Genomic DNA, 8,189 nt, shown 5'->3' on the forward strand with positions numbered 1-8,189 from the left:
GGGAATTTTTTTTCTAAGTGTATGCCTACTTTTCCACAGGTGTTGATATAAGTGCAACAAGTAATGTGAGCAATAGCACAGCAACTCTTGTTAAGCCAGCAGAAAATCTAAGGCAACCTTGTTATCAAATACTACTTGGGCTGAGGAGTTTAGGGATGTCTGTTGTGCTGCAGTGCTTTTTGCAGTGTCCTCAGCTATTTGACCAATGGTGACTGATAGATTTCTGATCATCTCTCTGCTTACATATACTCCTGCACTACGAATCGAGATTCCCAAAAGACTTCCCCACCAGGTATCTTGGTATCCTGCTAAAATGGATCTCTTGACTCTGTAGTGAACAGAGAAAGGAGGTTCATCTATTGCCTTATATAGAAACAATGGGGTAGCATAATGTACCAGTAAACATAATGATTCTATTTGCCAGCTCTTAAGACATTTATGTGCCCATCTTTGGGAAAGTGGGTCAATTCTAATACCACAAGCAAAGATAAAGCCTGGGGGAGCACAAGCAGTCTCAATGATAGCCTTGTTTTAATTGGAAGTTTTCTTAACATAATATTAAACCACGGATCATTTTTCTTGCAGCTTTTCCAAAAGCTATCTGTATGGCATTTGACATTTAAGAGTAGCTGGCATAATTTACTCGTGTTTTTCTCTTTAAGGCATCTGTTAATTAAGTAAGGAACAAAGTGAAGCAGTCCTAGGGTATGTTGTATCTGGTCTCTAAAGACTGAGGACAGTATCAGACAAGGGATGGACACATTAATATGTTGAAGAACTTGAACCTGAAATGTTAGGCCAGAGAGAGGTCATTCTAGATGAGTGGTAATGTTTGGAACATCAGAAAAGTCGGTGCCAGGTATTAAGAGGGGCCTAAATCAGTCTTGTATTCACTGAGGAATTTGATGACAGATCCAACAATGTGTTAAATTGCCCTCAGTAACTATACGCTGTGACAACTTTACTACACAATGTTCTTTTCATCCTGAACATTGGTGCAAAAGCATAGCTAGAAATAAAACAATAATTTTCAATTTGATAGAGAGAGAAACATTTGGTAAACAGTTCAATTGAACTGATAGAGTGAGTCTTACAGGCTTGGTCCAGATTCTTGGGTCCGTTGTCTACCACTGATGTCTTCTTCTCATCTTGGCTTGATGGTACTTCCCTCAGTCAGTGAAAGCCAGGTCAGGAATAGGTGTTAAAGTTCACTTGGGTGGAGGGGACTTTTTTAAATGAGAGATGTGAATCCATGAGTCTATGCCCTTTAATTTGAGAGCACATGGATTAGTAGATAATACCTGATAAGGTATTATCAGGTATCATTATTTTACAACATGGCTTCAAAGAATCTTTTGTTTGATTTCTTTTCCAATGTGCATAATCTCCTGCAGAGATTGTACACATTGCAGGTTATGGGGCATCTGATCTTTATCCAAAGATAGATTACTGAGGTAAGCTTCAGAACCAAGCTTAGAATGTCTTCTAAATAATTCAGTGAAACTTCACAATAATGTAACATAGAAACAAGGAGCCATCTAGGAAATGAGTCTTAAGCAATAAATATCAAACCTCAATGATAATTAACATCATGAGAACTTAATATACATGAAGGTATATTAATGAAACAATTTTTTCCCTCTAAAATTATCCATATCTCTACAAAATATAGCCAAATTAAGACTAATCTGTTTACAAAATAAGTCTGGTTTCAATAAACTTGGCCTGACTATTAACATAAGTGTAATTGATCATATGGACTCTTTGAAGTTTGACTTCGTTGGACCTTTTCATAAGGAATCCAAATGGAACTTTCAACAGGCTTCTTAAGGCCAGGAAAGTCATGCCAAGGACTTGCCATCAGATTCTGCCTGTAATACCTACAGGTTTGGTAGGCTTTCTCTCTTCTCAAGATCCAAAATATCTTGAGGTTCCTGCAAGTGCCAGGAAGTGGCCCTCCTTGATCACCTGGTAAGGTTGCTGGGAACCCGGTAAGTAAGGTACCAGCTTGTTTTTTCAAGGGGCTATATGGTTCCATAAAGTGTACCTTAGTTCTTTAAAACTATCTAGCCATACTTTATTTTATGTATATTCCCAAATGTGACATTTCGGTCAAAGCCATAGTAATATTGCCAGTGTTTCCAACTGCGTCTTGTTATAAGGAGAACAAATTCTTACTGAACTCATGCAAATAATTGCATTGCCATGAAAATAAGAATACTCACTAATTAAGAGTTTCCAAATTCTGGTGGGATCAGGAAGGGAGAAAAGGTAAAAGTTTTAACTCTGATTACAAAGGTATAATTTACCAAATTGGTGTAAGTCATAATTAGCTTAGGGGAAATGTTTCCTTATATCTGGAAAATAAAGATGAAAGGCCAGTAATAGTTCAGACAAAAAAAATCACTAAAATTACCATTATATTTATCAGTTCATTCAATCCCATATAACTAACTCTTATTCTTCTTGAGTCCAATATTTCCTTTAGTTCTGTTGATCTTGCTTGATGATTGAAGGCAATAGTGTCAGCGATAATTTCAAGAAGTTTGCAAGGTTTTTGTTAAGGCTCCTACAATTTACACAGGAAAGTGGGTGCATTGATCACTGGAGACTGTGGAAGGTATACCCCAAGTAGAAAACATTTTCTAACAGTTTCATTGTCATTGTGAGGGCACCAGCCTTGCAGTAAGGGAAGGCTTTAACCCATCAAATGAAAAATGGAGTTTGCCATGGATCCAGGAAGAGCCAAGCAGTCATCTTGGGTTTCCCAAGGCCCAACTATTTAATTTACAGCTATTCCTTACACATCTCAATTCCTCTGATTTAGGAGCAGACTGTTGCCATGTTACAAGGACATCAGGATGGCAAAAGTCTGACAATGAGGGGTTAATTTTTTGCAGAAGTAGAATGGACTTTATACATGCCATAATCTTTACAGATTCTGTTGTTGTTGCCTTTGCATGAAAGTCTGCTGGGCATTTCCCTTATACTTGAGTTCAGTCCCTTTAGTGTGAGTCCCAATTTTGATGATAGATAACATTTTATGTCAGGACATATAAGACTTCCAGGAATTTCACATAATTTCTGGAACACTTACAATGCATATAAGTGTCTGGAACACTTATAATGCATATGTAGTATCCATATGTATGGACACTACTTAAAGAAAGCTGAATATTACTTTTTATTGTTACATAAAGAAAGCTGAATATTTTATTTACTGACAGTGCTTCCCATGACAACATGCCTAATTAATTTAATATCTCTCTTTTTATAAGGAAAGAAAAATATCTCAAAGTTAGTTCTAAACCAAAAGACTTCATTTAGAATTTGAGTTTGGGAAAGTTTGTCAAAGATATCAAAAAGGTTTTTAAAACAGTCAAATAAGTCACTGTGAAAAAAGTGTTTAGTCATTCACTTAGCCAAAGTGACAATAAAATATTTCAAAGGCAATTACAGAAAGACAACAGATTGCTTAAAATGTAAAGAAAGTTTTACAATCCGTTATCAAAACAGATCAATATTCCAAGAAAACTTTGTCCTCCTAACAGGGAGAGAACCAAATGCTAGTTTTGCAGCAGCTTACCTTTAAATTCAATCTCAGCCAGTCCTGACCACCACTTTTCTCAGGGTGCCTTTTCCACAAACCTCCCACAACTTTCTATATCCAAATTTGTCTCTTATTTTCTTTCCCATTTAGAAATAACCAGATTCAGGACAAAATCACTTTTTTTTTTTTTTTTTTTTTTTTTGCGGTACACGGGCCTCTCACTGTTGTGGCCTCTCCCTTTGCGGAGCACAGGCTCCGGACGCGCAGGCTCAGCGGCCATGGCTCACGGGCCCAGCCGCTCCGCGGCATGTGGCATCTTCCCGGACCGGGGCACGAACCCGTGTCCCCTGCATCAGCAGGCGGACTCTCAACCACTGCGCCACCAGGGAAGCCCGATCACTTTCTTTTTACCTTAACAAAATGCAATTCCATTCCTCATATTTTCTTTTACTAGAATCACACATCCTACTTTCCTTGCATATTGAAATGTTTCTCTTATTTTTCTAGTATGTTTAATTACATATGTGTTACAATTTTTAACCCTTAAGAACCTGAATCGCTAGCAAAAAAAACCAAGAAGCAACTTGTGAACTGTGTGTATACCAGCATTTCCTGACTGGCAAACTTATGTACATATTCCATAACCTCTAGAAACATACATATTCTCACAGCATAATTTCTTTCCTTAATGTGGTACAAGATGTGTGTCCAATAAACCAAACATCTTTAGTTTTTCTCTAATAAAAGACAAAAGTAGGTAAACATTGACTTGCTTAGCATTAATGTTTCAGTATTTTATCTTATTAAAAATGATCTAGATATTAAATGAATTCCCATCATCAAACTTAACTTAGCAAAACTCTAAAGTTTCAAGTAAACAAAAATCTGGAGAAACTATTTTTAAGTAAACATACCATAAAACATAAGTATTCTTAAAGAATCTTCCTAAAAACCATTTATTTTATTACTTATGAAAGTATCATCATACCAAGTTAATTTTCTTATTGACAAATTTTCCAACAGAGATAACAGGAGTCTACTGACTTCCCATAAACCCAGGTACAATTACAGTATTATTCTAATGTTGATGACTCTAAAACCATGTCTGTATTAATTATACCAACAACTTAAACTAACTTTAATACTGAATATTAATTTAATATTCAATATTTCCCATATCTCATGAACACAAAACTCCTTTGAGTAAATTTCTATTATATTTCTGAAAATTTATATAAGCACATATTTGTTTAAGCTATTTAAATAGAGATCTTTTACAAACTAATTTTGATAATACCACCTGAAGGTAGAGACATATCATGTCTATGACATATACATAGACATACATACATCCAGATATACACAGAGATCTCACAGTTTTCCTACTTGAGTTTGAAAAGGTCTCTTCTCCCTTTTTCTTTTTTGTTGTTTGTTTGTTTGTTTGTTTCACGTTTTAGGTTCTGCTGATTAAGCCAAGGCCATAGTCTCAGGAGATGTAGGCTATGTTTACATTTCAAGGACATGTAAAAGTTATAACTTCAAGCTTTCTCCTAGAAATACTTTCGTTCCCTATGGGTCAGAATTTTGAAAAGATATTTTATCAAGCCAGCTTTATTTTCTAGCTGCATATGTAGAAACCAGTTTCAAAATGTCAAAAGAGCCCCATCCTGGTCATTTTAGGGCCAGATAAGTATTTGATAGTACTGTATTGGTTCAGTACCAATGGTACATGAACTCAGCTGGAGTTCTAGTGGGTGGCTGCCCATCTGAGAGATGGTAGGCTTTGGAAGTACAGTTTATCTTTTACTTTCATTTTATTTATAAGGTCTTAACAATTTTGAAGGACAGTAGAGGGAATCAGAAGTGTGCTACTTTTTTAAGTTTTTTAAGGAACCTCCATACTGTTCTCCATACTGGCTGTATCACTTTACATTCCCACCAACAGTGCAAGAGGGTTGCCTTTTCTCCCACCTTCCCCAGCATTACTGTTTGTAAATTTTTTTTTTTTTTTTTTCTGGTACACAGGCCTCTCACTGTTGTGGCCTCTCCCGTTGCGGAGCACAGGCTCCAGACTCGCAAGCTCAACAGCCATGGCTCACAGGCCCAGCCGCTCCGCGGCATGTGGGATCTTCCCGGACCGGGGCACGAACCCACCTCCCCTGCATCGGCAGGCAGACTCCCAACCACTGCTTGTGTTTGTATTTTTTACAGTTTTTTTTTCCTGTAATTGATACCTAGTCTCATAGCATTGTGGTCAGAAAAGATACTTGATATGATTTCAATTTTCTTACATTTACCAAGGCTTGATTTGTGACCCAAGATATGATCTATCCTGCAGAATGTTCCATGAGCACTTGAGAAGCATATTCCGTTGTTTTTGGATGGATTGTCCTACAAATATCAATTAAGTTCAAATTGTTTAATGTGTCATTTAAAGCTTGTGTTTCCTCACCATATAACCCAGCAATCCCACTACTGGGCATATACCCTGAGAAAACCATAATTCAAAAACAGTCATGTACCACAATGTTCATTGCAGCATTATTTACAATAGCCAGGACATGGAAGCAGCCTAGGTGCCCATCCACAGATGAATGGATAAAGAAGATGTGGCACATATATACAATGAAATATTACTCAGCCAGAAAAAGAAACGAAATTGAGTTATTTGTAGTGAGGTGGATGGACCTAGAGTCTGTCATACAGAGTGAAGTAAGTCAGAAAGAAAAACAAATACCATATGGTAACACGTATATATGGAATCTAAAAAAAAATTGGTTCTGATGAACCTAGGGGCAGGACAGGAATAAAGACACAGATGTAGAGAATGGACTTGAGGACATGAGTATGGGGACAGGTAAGCTGGGACGAAGTGATAGAGTAGCATTGACATATATACACTACCAAATGTAAAATAAATAGCTAGTGGGAAGCAGCTGCATATCACAGGGAGGTCAGCTCGGTGCTTTGTGACCACCTAGAGGGGTGGGATAGGGAGGGTGGGAGGGAGGTGCAAGGGGCAGGGGATATGGGGATATATGTATACATATAGCTGATTCACTTTGTTATACAGCAGAAGCTAACACAGCATTGTAAAACAATTATACTCCAATAAAGATGTTTAAAAAAAAAAAAGAATGCTATGACAGTACATTAGGTCATACTGACTGCTACCTTGCCTTGTAATATTCATCTGCCATACTCTGGTCATTTTTCCTTGAATGTCTTAGCAACTAGGTTATTGTCACTTTTTCCAATGCTATCCCAGTTGTAATTCTTGGTGATTTTTATAACTCATTTAGATGATTTCTCCAACATACTGGCATCTAAATTTCTAGACTTTGTGTACTCCAATGGTCTCAATTTCCCCCCTATTTCAGTAACTCACAATTATGGTTTTATGATAGACTCTACTGTTATCAATAAAGGTGACTAATTTCAGTTTTCTATTATACAACTCACAAGAAAGAAAGAAAGAAAGAAAGAAAGGGAGGGAGGGAGGGAGGAAGGAAGGAAGGAAGGAAGGAAGGAAGGAAGGAAGAAAGAAAGAAAGGAAGAAGGATTAACTGGATGGAAATTTGAAATATTAGAAAATATGTCATGAAAAAATACACAATACAAGCAATAATTAATTTTATTTAACAATAATAACAAAAACACCAACACTGATATCTAATTGTGGGTTTAAGCAAAACAACATAAATATAAATAATAAATTAGTAATGCAAATTTTTTAAAGTGATTGCAACTACAAAGCTCTAAATCTTTGTATTATTAGGGGTGTTGATAAACTCTATATTTCAAGTTAGAATGCTTGTTAAAATATTAAAACTGCATAAAAAAATAAAAAGAATAATATGTATAATTTGCAAAATAAAATCTAAAAAATATTCAAGTAAAAAATGCAGAGGAAGGCAAGGAAGAATAAAAGTTTTTTATAAATCAGAATGAAACAGCAGAAATGAATAAAAAGAAGAAAATATGACTCTAGAGAGAAAAGATAAATGAAAGTCTACAGTGAATAGGTTAGTTGTCAAAACAAAATGACTTGCATGACAGAATAAAATTTGTTAAAGGCTTTATTCAGCTGGTGAGCATCGAGGCTACTGGAAGACCAGATGATTCCGGCATTGAAGTAGGATCAGGCTTTTTATAGGACAAGGGAAAGTATAGTAAGGGAGGTTTTGGCTTGGCAGAAATTTTTAACTTTAACTGAAACTTAAAAAAAAAAAAAGAAGTGTGCTACTTGCGAGCTTAGCTCATCAAGGTGTTGCCCTCAAGTCAGTTCAGCTCTTTTGTGTCTCGGTTTCTCCAGCCAGCTATCTAAAACCACTGTGCGGGTTCAGAGCACTGGATGACAAATTCTTACGTGCATCCCCAGGACAGCTATAAACTACATAAAGTGTCACGATGGGGTTCCCTGTGGGACCACTACTCGTTATGACGATCATTTCTCAGACACTTCCTCTAGGTTGTCAGTTGCCTGAGAATGCCTCTGGTCTGGAAGGAACTGGTGTCCCTTCTTTTGAGAGCTGAATGGACTCAGTCTCTCATTTTGCTCTCAAACAGCTTTTTCATAATATATACATACAAATCTTTCCAATTTAAGCCAAATTTGAAAAAGAGGTCAGCCAAAACT

This window comes from Grampus griseus (assembly GCF_964374135.1).
Source record: "Grampus griseus genome assembly, chromosome: 15".
NCBI lineage: Eukaryota > Metazoa > Chordata > Mammalia > Artiodactyla > Delphinidae > Grampus > Grampus griseus.